This window comes from Varroa jacobsoni, unplaced genomic scaffold (genome assembly GCF_002532875.2).
Source record: "Varroa jacobsoni isolate VJ856 unplaced genomic scaffold, vjacob_1.0 scaffold_1063, whole genome shotgun sequence".
In the NCBI taxonomy this organism is placed as follows: domain Eukaryota; kingdom Metazoa; phylum Arthropoda; class Arachnida; order Mesostigmata; family Varroidae; genus Varroa; species Varroa jacobsoni.
In genome coordinates, this window is record NW_019213965.1 from 880,888 (window position 1) to 893,386 (window position 12,499).

The 12,499-nt window shown below is 44.1% G+C and overlaps 1 protein-coding gene and 1 long non-coding RNA gene across 12 annotated transcripts in view; both read left to right on the plus strand.

Annotated features, from left to right (window-relative positions):
- LOC111266205 (octopamine receptor beta-2R) overlaps window positions 1-12,499 on the plus strand; it is a 136,359-nt gene that overhangs the window by 39,891 nt on the left and 83,969 nt on the right. The window lies entirely within an intron of this gene.
- Window positions 1,954-5,809, plus strand: LOC147752716 (uncharacterized). The gene is made up of 2 exons (XR_015313338.1): window positions 1,954-4,695; window positions 5,247-5,809. It is a non-coding gene; the product is annotated as an uncharacterized LOC147752716 (long non-coding RNA).

Consider the following 12,499-nt stretch of genomic DNA (forward strand, 5'->3'; position numbering starts at 1 on the left):
CCCCGTGACTATATATATATATATATATATATACATTGCAAATCGATCTGCGGACAGCCGTCGTCGTCATTCCACCTAAAAAAATCGTTTTCAACTCCGAGAGGGTCTTTGTCGGCAACCTTGCCTGGACCTTTCCCAACGACGACAAACAGAAGCGACAATGTCGATTTACTGACTAATACTTTTAGATGATGATGCTGCTGCTACGGCACTGCTGCTCTCGCCCTTTCAATTGCCATTGCTCAACAGATTTGGTCCAGAATATTCTCTCCAGATTTATTCTCCATCTACAGGGGAAGAAGACACTTACGCGTAAGAGACAGGGTAAACACTTCTCCCCTCGCAATCTCCAGATAGTGCTCCGGATCTGCTAGATCTGCCCGTGCAGCAACGCGACGAGACAAGTCGCGTTCGGCAAACGAGGCCGACCGTCTCAGTCCTGGACTCATCCGACTGTAAGCCTCAGTCGAGCTTGACCTAGGCGGGCCTTTCTAAGTTCGCTCGTTCGCTCCGGGGCTGCCGAGCTCAACTCTTTCCATCCGCGTCGCCGAGAGGGGCAGAAAAGGAGTACGTCTGACCCAGTGAATGGTTCGCTGAGTACGCTTATGCCCATTGTACGTTATCAACAACTGCAATACTGTCCTTCCGATTTCCTTAAAAACGCCCAGGCAAGCCCAGAACGGCACTCACTTCTTCGCTACCCAACAACTCTTTTCTCAATGCTTTCCCCTGTTTTTTCTAAGCTTCAGTGAGGATTGTTAGCAGTCGTAGTTTCAGGCAGCCAGACATGTCACACATGGAAGAGTCAGAGAACAGCCGACGCGATCACCAGAAATCGAAACATCGCTGAGGAAAAGGCGCATTCGACTAGAAAAGATTTACCGACAGCTTCGGGATTTATCGGTTTGAGTCTGAAGTTTAATTTTAGCTGCCGCTTTCCGGCGGGTGACAAAAGCAAAGAGGCAAAGCTCAGGAAAACACGAAGAGAAAAAGAGAAGTGGTTAAGACTTGCTGGGAATATGGGCCTATAAGAAAATTTGAATGCGCGGGCATCGGAAGGTGTTAGAGACGAACGGCTCTAAAGTGTTCGCGGAGGTCGACTCCGACATGAATGGAATTTGTTTATACTCAATACACTTCCAGGAATGGTCAGCTAAAAAAGACGCTCCGTATGCAAGCAGTTATGATCAATATTGACGAGTGGAGGTAAATGAAGGAAAAGCATGTGAAGTTTGAAGATAGAGAGGCAAATAGATATTTCGAGCTGTCAGTGTCAAACGACAAATACGGTTAAGCTATAATGTTTAATTGGCAGCCAACCAGTCGAAGCGCGATCGTTGTTAGGTCTTTTACTGCAGGTCGACATGGTTACATCCATAACCTTCAGGGAGAAAGAGGGAGGGGGTGGTTGTGAGACCGACCAGGGAAGATAGGGCAGATACGCGGATGTTTAGTCAATCTATAATTTGAAAATCGTTGTCTAAATCTTGTAATGTGTGCCACTGGCTTTTATGGTTTTAAGCTGGTGGAATGTACTCAGACTAACTGCTTGAACAGAAAAACTTTCGTCTAAACACAACTGCTACTGTTAATATGTGCGTACATACACGTAGTTCATAAAAAAAAGAAAAAGTTAAAGTTCTAAAGTCAAAAATAGAAAATACATATAATCAAAAGCGATGTTCGCAGTGTACGCATACGTATGGTTCTGCCACTGCCATTTGCAGAACTAACGATGATTATGACGATGACGATGATCCGAACCATTAAATAAAAAATGATTGAGAAAAAACATAACATCCACAGCATAACAACTTAACGCAACTCGAGTAATGATACAATTTAAGTGCGCCTTAGAAGCGAAAAAGTATAAAGTCAAAATGTACTTTTTTTAAGTTTAATGACTAGCAGCGCCAGTGGTTTTCTAACTTATAGTTTCTCCAATGTATTTCTTATTACTATACGGATAAACGCACATAGCACATGCTTGTGAAAATTAATCGAAAATTGGCTGTCCCCCACTGTGAGTAGGGAGATCGAAAAGTTTTCAGAAAAAGGATACCCTTTTTCTCCAGCATTGAGTATTCTTCTTTTGCTTCTTTCGTGTTTCCGGTCTTCTATTAGGCGGTTGCTTGTTTATTGTTCTGAGACGACGACCAGGAACTTCATGTGGACATGTCGTTCTCTCTCGACAGCTGTCGCCGGTCTTGATGCCAATGAGTACCATCAGCGGCTTTTTGTTCCGGACGAACCGAACCCAATCGAATGGGGTCACTGGCAGTTGTATAAAGCGGATCACCTGCCTTGTCCGTACAATAGCGGCAAAACTACATCGGGGAAGAACAAGGCTTCTCAGGCGAATCTCAAAGTAGAGCGAAGTCCGTTTTCATGGTGCATTCACGTATGTATCCATTATTGTAGGGCTGAAGCAACAAGAAACAAAAGGGGCGTAGGGTAGCCCCAGGTGAGTGTAAACCAGTGCTGATTCTCTTTCCGTCAATCTTCTGGGTGCTCGTATCGCGCACCGAAAAGACCGGCCATTCGCATCAAACACAGAATGCCAAGTATCGCAAATACGGGCCCTCTTTCCAGGTCTTACCTGCTGATGAGCAAGACGGTCGCCATTACAATTGCCATTTTGTTATTATTTCCGTTTCGGTATTCATTCATCACCCGGACGCGCTGGTTCATTGCTGTTTCTTTCCTTGTTGAAATGCTACTGCCGTTATTGCTGCTGCCGCCGTTTGGCCTTTGGTCCTGTTGCCCATCCGCAGATTTGATTTTTTGCCGTGTCATCTGCTCTTTGCTACCGCTAGGACGTTTAGCGTGTGGCGATGGTCTCACTTTTCCTTCCTGTCCCATTGACCCCTCTTGCGGGCTAGGGAGCCCTAAACTGAACCCGACGGTGCTCTCATGATGCTTCGGAATCTTGAGAAACTTGTCGCCGTTATTGTGGCTTTTGCTGCATAAATTGACGACGAGTTCCTTGTTGAGGACAAAAAAGGTGATAGACAAACTCCGAAAGGCAGGGAAAGGGAGACAGCGAAAGGGGGTAAGGAGAGTGGACAAGAGTACGACGGGAAGAACAACACATCGAAGCCGCGGTATTTATCGCAATCGGTTCATTTTGAACCTTGTCATTTGCGGAAATTATTATTCATCCGCACAAAATAAACCAGAAAAAAGAATCGTGGAAATGGTAACGGAGGGCGGGTCTGTGTAAGTTCTGTGTGGCACACTACGAGCAAATAATGTATTACAGCAAACAAAGTCATTCCACGACTTCATTACACTTATTATTGACTAAGTTTGAAGCTGCTTTGAAGCACGTATATGTACCACCTTCTCATTAAAGAAAGGACGACATTATGAACAGTATGAGGATCTTGAGTTCTCCGACGTAGTCGATCGTCATATTGTCCTTTATTATCGTTATCTTTCTTTTTCAGTTATTTTCCCTTTAAACAACATTCCTTATAAGAAGGGTTTTTAAGCATTGCAAACCTAGGCAAGACACAGACGACGGTGACGGTCGTTTTCCTTGCTCCTGCCGTCGTTGGTGCTTCCACTTGGATCCTACTTCCTCTACCTTTCCGGATAGCGTTTACTCTGTTAAGCGGCTGACGCATCGCTTGCTAGTGCCCAGCATTTTCAAGTTATCGATTCGATGTGATATTAATAGCTCAGGCTTGCTGGATCTGTTTTGCTGGAGTTGCTAGAGACGCATTGAACCGCTGAGTTCTTTACACGTCTGCTGTTGGCGTGTATGCAGCGTTAACAGGCGTCGGCTGCCCCGCCTTGAGGCAGCTACCATCTTTGGAAACATTGATTCCTTATGGCGACGATTGATGGCACGAATCCGCCGGCGATTCAATTAGACAACCAGTCTGTTGCTAATATTGGCACTATACCCCCTATAAAGTTTCTGCATTAGGCCATAGTGAATGGCTTTACTCTCCACCTATTTTACTTCGTCTATAAAATATCTTTTACTCACTCTTTCTATGGTTTATTGTGTTTTCAGCATGGAAACAAAGTTGAAATAACCTGATGCAAACAGGCCTATGAATCAACCGATGCTTTTCTACTCTGCTAGAGTACTTAATGTGTCAAATAAACATCATGCAACCGATTGCAGGTGTCAGGACCCAAGAACGAATACTCATCGTTGCTACGACAACACGTCGAACCTACAAATAGCTACTCGAGTAGATTCATTGTGAATAGTCGCTAAACTATTTACAATACAGGGCTGCTTCTTAGAAGTTTACGAGACGTTACCATTCACACTACAAGTGCTGGCGATCAGCTATCAAACCACAACAAATATATATGTATATAGCCATTTTGTCACTGTCCCTGGCGGTGAGCATCCTTTACTCTACCACGAGTACTGCATCGTACTTGCACAGTGGCGCTCAAGGCAGTTTGGGCAGCATACGACCACTAGCTAGCCTAATAGAGACACCGAAACATTCGGCGGCAAGGGCAGCGCGGGCGCGTCCAACTTTGCCTGCCAGAACAAACTCGACGTTTAAGTTTTATGCCATACGACTTCGTACGGGATAATGGTGACCGTCAGGCCCTGTCATTTTGTAGGGTCGCTGTTAGTGTCAATTCGCCGGCCGGGTGCCCAGGACCTCGATGGACGCGTCATCGTTACAGCAGCGACAACTGCCCCAACCGGCAACTACAGTACGTACTATCTGTAAATATTTTTACATCAATATGATGTAGGAACATTATGGGGTGTGCAATTCGCTGCGGTCGTTGTGACCAGAATCAAAATTGGGGAAAAGCATTCACATAACTGTGACCATAGTGGAATACAGGAAAAGAGAGTGGAAAATAACTGGTCAGCATAGGTAGTGCGTCTATAGGATTAGCGGTAAAGACACAGTGGGCACGTATGAACATAGAAAAACACGAACTTGATAAGGGATCGCGTTTGCTTAGAAGTTCTGCTGCTGTTGGTGAAGCTAATTTTGCACAAGGGACCAAAAAGATCGGTGTCTTCGATTTAAAAACGGTACATTTCTCCGTATGCGGCATGGTGGCAACATGTGTGTCGCTAGTGGACAACACTGAACACGATTACAGCTGGAAATAGATTTTCAGACGTACATTTCCACTACTAACCAATATACTCACTGCATTGTTTATTTAGTTTGCCTTGACACCTAGGTGCACAACATGGGAGGAACCATTCGTGGTGCGCCAATATCCTTGACTTAACCCGTTTTCAGGTAATATATTGTTTCACTCCAATAGCTGACGACAGCAGACGACAGTCCGACTGCACGTCGTCAGCTCGCCGACGTGTACCAGCCTTCAACCTTGTGATAGCTATTGTTTATGATTAGCAGTTGTAGCAACGATCGTCCACTAAACACTGAGTGATGATCTTTGTGTACGGTAAAGACAAGCTGCACTATGATCAGTTGCGCCTTGCAGACGCCGGCATTAGCAGTACCTGCCTTGCAGCCAATCAAAGAGAAGGCTTAGTCACACAAAAATGTAAGGGTTGCCAGCTGACGATGTACCTATACCTTACGTACTCCATGTATACAATACGGTAAATATGTACGGGCATATCAAGTAATTGTACTGTGTTAGTTGAATTGATAATGCTGCAGCCGGTGTTGTTAGCGTTGCTGTCGCTGGGTGCGTCCATACGAATCTGTGTTCCTACCTATGATTATATGGATACGAATCAGTGTTTCGGTGTCTTTCAGATTACCTAACATATAAGGTGAACGGCAAATCCGATCCGTCTTTTTTGTGTAATAAATTCATTATAATGATACTTGGAATCGCACGTGTTTCATTCCTACAATAATCATATTCCAATGTTAGTTGGATTTTGTACTATATCGTAATTTTCTGTCTAGTTTTTACTCTTTTTATCTACGCTAACTGGGCTTAGTTACTTTCTGCAACCTTCACTTTGCTAGAATGCCCGCAACGCGGTACGCGACAGTGTGAAAAAAAGCATATAAAGTTGCTCCTTTTCCCATAATCTTAAAGCTTACAACAGGCCGAGTGAACCTCTGTAGCAGAACTCGCTCAGAAGAAGCTTACGGAGCACGTTTCGACCGCTTGTTATAGGTCGCCCTTCGTTGACTGTAAAGCCTTAAGCCGGAATACGTCGTTTAGTTCGTGTTCGGCTTTATTGTACATCCTGCTCCCGGTATATCGACCGAACCCAACAAACCCAGCCTTTTCAAATTTCCATCGAGGTGCAGCTATCCGTTTCTCATCATATAGTACATCACATAAGCGAAAACTCTACGTAGTAATTGACATCAGCTTATTCGAAATCGGCACAACGACAGGATAAACAGCAGGGTAAGCCACTTATCATTGGATAAGAAAGGTTTCATTTTATAGAAGCCTTCCTTTTTTGGATCCACTTGGCCTCTCCGAGGCGCGACGTGGACAATATGGACCGGATTAACAACAATCATACCCAAGTCAAGTTGAGAGCCAGGCTCACACCTATCTATTTTCTAGTCCACACTTTGATTACAATTAATTATATAGATCTGTGGGCTTATCTGGATAGCAGCGTACCTAATAAAAGCGGTGTGAAACATTTCCTGCACGGGCATGCCAGTAGGCATAAACGAATGCTTCTGTCTCTATCTGATCTATCTAATCTGATTCTCTAAACATATGTTGCATATAAAGGAAATGAAACGCGGAAGAAGATAACTGACAGAATTTAAGAGGGACGTGGTCAAAATTTAGCATCATACAGACTAGGATGCCTCCTTTCTTCTTCTTTGTTTAGCAAGGGAAAAGCTAGTTACAAATTCAGCGTTATTGTTTGGCTTCGATCCTACGTAGTATCAAAAGCAGTAGAGGTTCAGTGGGCGCCCGCCTAAATTATATATGATATTAGGTATCTCCAATGTATTTAAGACTGGCGTGTAAAGCATTTCTAGCTGACGTCAAAAAGACTACACGCTTTTCATCTCCCGGCCAACGGATGGCAATAGTTTACGAAGTACAAAAAAATAGCATAACAAAAGAAACAACTAGATTCCTATTGCCTGCTGTAGCTTAGCGTGTTTTTATAACGATAAGAAGTATACTAGTAACATATCGGGGTAGTTTCTAGCGTCTGTCTGTCAATTTCACGTTCAAGCCTGCCACAGTAGACATGATTCATTACAGCTAATCAGAGACCCTTTATAAAACGCGTATATATCATATTAGTGGAGGACTACATGTGTTAATCTAGTTAAATATAATTCGAATGTACAGATATTGGACGCTGATGAGAACTTTTGACACATACGACTCACCAACCAGTTGATCAGCGGTTACGATCTTCGCACTCTGTTCGTTGAAGCTCAATCCAATAATGAGTATAGCTATGTGATGCGAGTTGATGTAACCTTGATTAAGCCGATCAGCAGGTCGCTGCCAGTGCGTAGGCGCTTCCTTTAAAGCTTCACTGTAAGTAAAAGCAAGTCGTATTTTAGCTGAACCCGCTCTGGCTAGCGGAAATGGACGGCCGAGTATTTACTCATTAGGCTCTAGTCGTGTGGGACCACTGAACCGCTGTTGATCGATGAGTTGACTCCATAAATTAAGCTGGCACGTGAAATAGTCGTCGTAAGCAGTTAACGGTACTTGACGTACCAAGGAGAAAAGGATATACGCAGCAGGAGCTGAAGGCTCTACGGCAAGGGGCTATGGGAAGTGATGTGCGGCAGTTGAGTAAGTGCATCAAGCTTTGGTGTCTATATATGCGCGAGGTGGAGGAACAATTTAGCGGGTATTGGCTGGCTATGAGGTATCTTACACAATGCATGGGAGGATGTAGCTCACTTTGTGAACCATCGAGTCTCCATTTTTGAAAAGTGTCCACCTTTGCTGACAGGTGTTTTTTTGCTAGATTGCGGCATCCCCAGACTTAAACAAGCCAGATTTACGTAGGTCAATTGTAGTTACTCATAGCGATGACGAGTTTATTTGAAAATAGCCATAGAAAGGATTTTGGCATACTCCGTCAACAGACCCACATGGTGTGGCGCACCAGTCGCCGCTTATAGACTACAGCCAGCTCCAAAGCCCTCATTCCTTGAGCCCTTTGGCCTGGCAGCAGCCGTTATCGTCAGCATCGATTTAGGATTTTGCGCAGCTAGGAGGGGCGGCCGCCGCCTCGTGAAAAAGTAAATCAAGAGTTTTCCCGATTTGAACGCACAGCGAAATCGAATAGCTGAACGGAATATAAACGAGACCGTTGCGGGATATAGCGATGGCTGCTTTGCTGAACTTTTTAGCTAATCTTAGAGCTAACATTAAGAGCCTAAACTGCGTAGCTTGAATCATTACTACCGCTGAGTTACCGGCGCACTAATATGTAATGCCCTCGGCCGCTGCCGCCCACGACCGGCGCTGCTGGCGTCAATCTTTATCGAACAAAGCTAATAGACCTGGTTGGCTGTCGAGCTGGTTTACTTGTTCGGTAGTGGCATGGGATCAGGATTGCTGGCATTCTGTCTACTTAGCTAGCTACTTCAACTACGATTGCATTTTCTAATGTTGTTTTAGAAAGACTGGTGGTGCAGCTGGACCAGTGGCAACTGCGAAAAACAAATCCAGCCTTCGTTAACAAAGCGACAAGGGACTGGCAATGTGCGGTCCTACTGTGGATTCGCCTTTATAGGAGACATGTCGTACTTCCAGATGCCTTTTAACGGAGCCATCGCTACGACTGATGGCTAGTGAAAAAAACGTTTGAGTTCTGTTGGGAGAAATTGCTACTCCTTTGTTATATTGGAGACATCAGGAAAAACTCGAATCTCAACTATCCATTTGGACGTCTGCCTACACATTCTGAACCGTAAGAGGTCTCAATTGAGTTTAATATAAAAATCAATTGTCTGATTTCTTATGGTGGGAAGAATGTACTATATGTAAAGCTTCAGTCAGCTGTGGCCGGTGTCTACCACAAATATCATTAATCAATCGAGCTACCGCGAATTATTTAATGCAATATAAACCACGAAATGCTACACAATTTGAATATAAAGTAACAAAATTCTGGTTTATTTATTGGAAAGTATGTATGTACTGATGAAATATAACCCGCAAGAGTCGCTACATTAACTTTTACCAGTTTCAATATTAGAATACATACTCCGTAAAGGTCTTCAATAAATATAACAAATGATTACTTTTTGGTTTCAACTTCATTAATTTATGTCGTGGATTGGCTGCAGTGTCCATAATTTCGGTCTATATCAGAGATTCAAATAGGAGGTGTAACGTTATCCCTTTGATTCCGTCGACGAGACGAAGCCAAACTAGGGGACAGCATTCTAGTACGACAGGCCCGTTCTCAAAAAATCAGAGCTGCTGCATAAACAGGGATCGTGGCCAGTTACTACCACAAAGACAGCAAAAGTAACCTTACCCTCAACGAGCCTTTATGTCAAGCAATCCTTCAACTCGTTTCTTCAGTACGGGTGGTGTCCAACTGTTATCGAGACGGATCGGACGTCGTTCACAGATTCGTCCATAACCAGCAAAAAGGTCGACTCATTTCAATGGTCGTGTTTCCAGCATCAAGTGGCGGGATGCCGTTTTTCCTTCACCACTTCCCTACATTGATCCTTTTAGGTTTCGCGAATCCAGCAGCACGTTTAATCGTCTTTCTCCACAGCGAGAGCTGAGCGCCAAGGCTAATGCTGATCGCTCGGCCTCGCGATAGCCCACTTCATCAAGCCGAAATCCCGGCCTTTTTAAGCCTGCGTCTTATCAGCTGTCATGCCCATAAATGTGGCAACAACCATGTATATGACGCACGCTTAAGTTAGTTCATACTTAGACGGTCCTAGCAAAAGCTGTCCTGTTAACTAGAGGGCAATGTAACGAAAACCGCATGCGAGTTCGGGTATGCATATTACGCGCGCAAAAGATTGGCCCAGTTTATATTGTACGTAAAAAGAACAACACCCAAGTACCGCTACTTTATCGATGGGACGAATTACTTACACGTGAGAGTAAGCGGATGATCTGTGGCTTACGGAGCATCTGGTTCATGTTTCTGTTCCCTTTTCACCGCCGGCCTGTTCAAACGTCAGTTGGCCGCCGCAATGTGTCAACTACACAACGCCAATCTGAAGAATGCGGCACGGGTCTACCTTTCCTTCTTTGTGTTTCTCTCTGTCTTTCGCCTATATACTAGTTCTCTGTTCGGTCTGATCCGACACGTTCATCTGTTGTCAACGTGATCAATATAGGTACGCGGTGTTGTGGAATGGCGGTAGCAGCAGTGAACCGGTTTTGCGACTGTTTTAAATATGCGGTTAAGAACAGTACGACAGAGTTCTTCTGTGAGGATGCCGTCAGAGTCACCCTCTTGCCAAACCTTTGTACCTGTGGAAGGTTTGGTGATCGATCGTCCTTCAGAGGGTGAGCTGTCAATGCAGTTGTGACCCCAGACGACCTGGCTGTCAGCTCTACCAACTCTATAATTTGGCTCGACCAGCCTAGCAAACCGCCAGGTGACTAGTACTATCAAGTAAGCTAGCCTAAGCGGCAACCTGTTTTATCTAACCCATTTAATATTCAAGTTTAATTGCAGTTGGTTCGCTGAGATCATTTGATTTCATTGTTAATTGGAGACGAAAGCAGCCAAGTCTGGCCTCATCCGAAAACGTTATTCCGCCCGGACGGACGGCTGAATAAAGTAACTGGCTTGACAGGGTCGCAATAGCTAAGTCCCGATGGCAAAAGAAAAGTAGTGAAATAAACTAAAGCTTATTTGGTTCTTTCGAGTTGGCAGTCTGAGATGAAAAATGTGACAAAATAGTCAATAGTGACAGGCAGATGAAGAGCTAACTGCTAGAGCTACAGTAAGCCATAAATGTACAGGCATATTTTAATAGATCCAAATTGATTTTTCCAGTTCGTGATTTTCGCTCATTTATCGACAGTATAACTTACCCACAGTCATAGGTAGGCAATACCGAGTATCGGTTCTCAGAAAAAAAAAAAAAAAAAGCATCTTTAGAAACAAATAACCAGTTGACTGGCCAACTTATTTACTCAGACACTATTTTGTCTCTGTCGCTACATTAACACGACTGTGTAGTAACAGGTAGCAGTAGTAACAGTAGGTAAAGACAGCAAATCGCTAGGGCCGGGTTTAACAACAACAACAACAACAATTGGGTCGTGCTTGTATCACAAGGAACGCGCGCACGTAGCAGGTGACTGCCATCCAAACCCCAACGTTCAGGTTACCCAGGCATTGAACAAGTTTTGTACAGCCGCAGCAAATATCGTGGAACGTGGCAGACGTAGCCGCGATAGTTTGCCGTGCTGTCACGTAAAGCACCGTAAGATTACGAACACTCAATAGCTAGATATAGAAGACAAGACGCATAAAACAAATCGTTCTACGCTAGATTAGTGACAGCAACTGTTTAAACAACAGGCTTGCACATGCCCGCATACACAAATGGTGCACAGCAGTACGACACGTTATTGTGAGGAGAGAAAATGGCCAGCCTATGTAATGAAATCACATGGAAATAACAATCTAATGATGGTAGGAAACAGACTAGGAGGCAGACAAGAGAATCAGATTGGAGCCAGCCATTTTGGCTTTGCCACATTGGAAGCCCTCTAGAGCTTTGAGTCTATTGTGCACATAAGATAATATATGACATATGTGCGTATATCGATGTTGCCGTACCGCTGTTTCATTTATTCTTGCATATACCGGTAGCACTGCGCTGCTTTCCCCCACCCCATCTAATTATAATTTATATACAAAAAGTTAACTTAGAGCTCATGCAAGAAATAACTAGAAGTTGCTGTTATAATAATGATTTATCTAGTCGTACTTCACCTATCGCCGCCAGCTTGACTTTCCACTCATCACCTTGCCAATCGTATAATTGGTCGTCCGCCATATAATAAAGCTTGTGTGAATACAATCATAATATTCTTAAATCAAAAAGTTTCGAATAAAGGATATAACATATTGGTAGTTTATAGTGCAATTGAACCGGACTATTTCAGCTCGTAAGTTCCTACAGTTGATTGTAATGTAGCCCATATTCCTATACCTAATATGCTATAAAATCCGATAAAAAATAAATATACACATTAGAAACCATTACCACAACTATATGTAATGGGCAGATACACACGATCGGATTCGCGCAACTTTCAGGATCACGTCCACCGCTGGTGGCTCTATAGGTTCAGTCATTGTTACCGGTCGGTCGATGCTGCGCGGCCTTCCGATTTCGACCGGGGCTCTGGATCGTGATTTTCGATTTCGTCCAACTAAACTAACGAGACAGCGCTGTTCAATGTAAGGGGACCGACAGCATTGCGGTAAGGGATGCTTGTTAGCCCTAAGTGAAATGCATAAAGCCTGTAGCCGTCTGCAGTCGAAGAGTGGCAGAGGCTTATGTACTTTATCACTGGCCACCACAGCAGCGGCAGCAGCAGCAGCAGCAGTAGG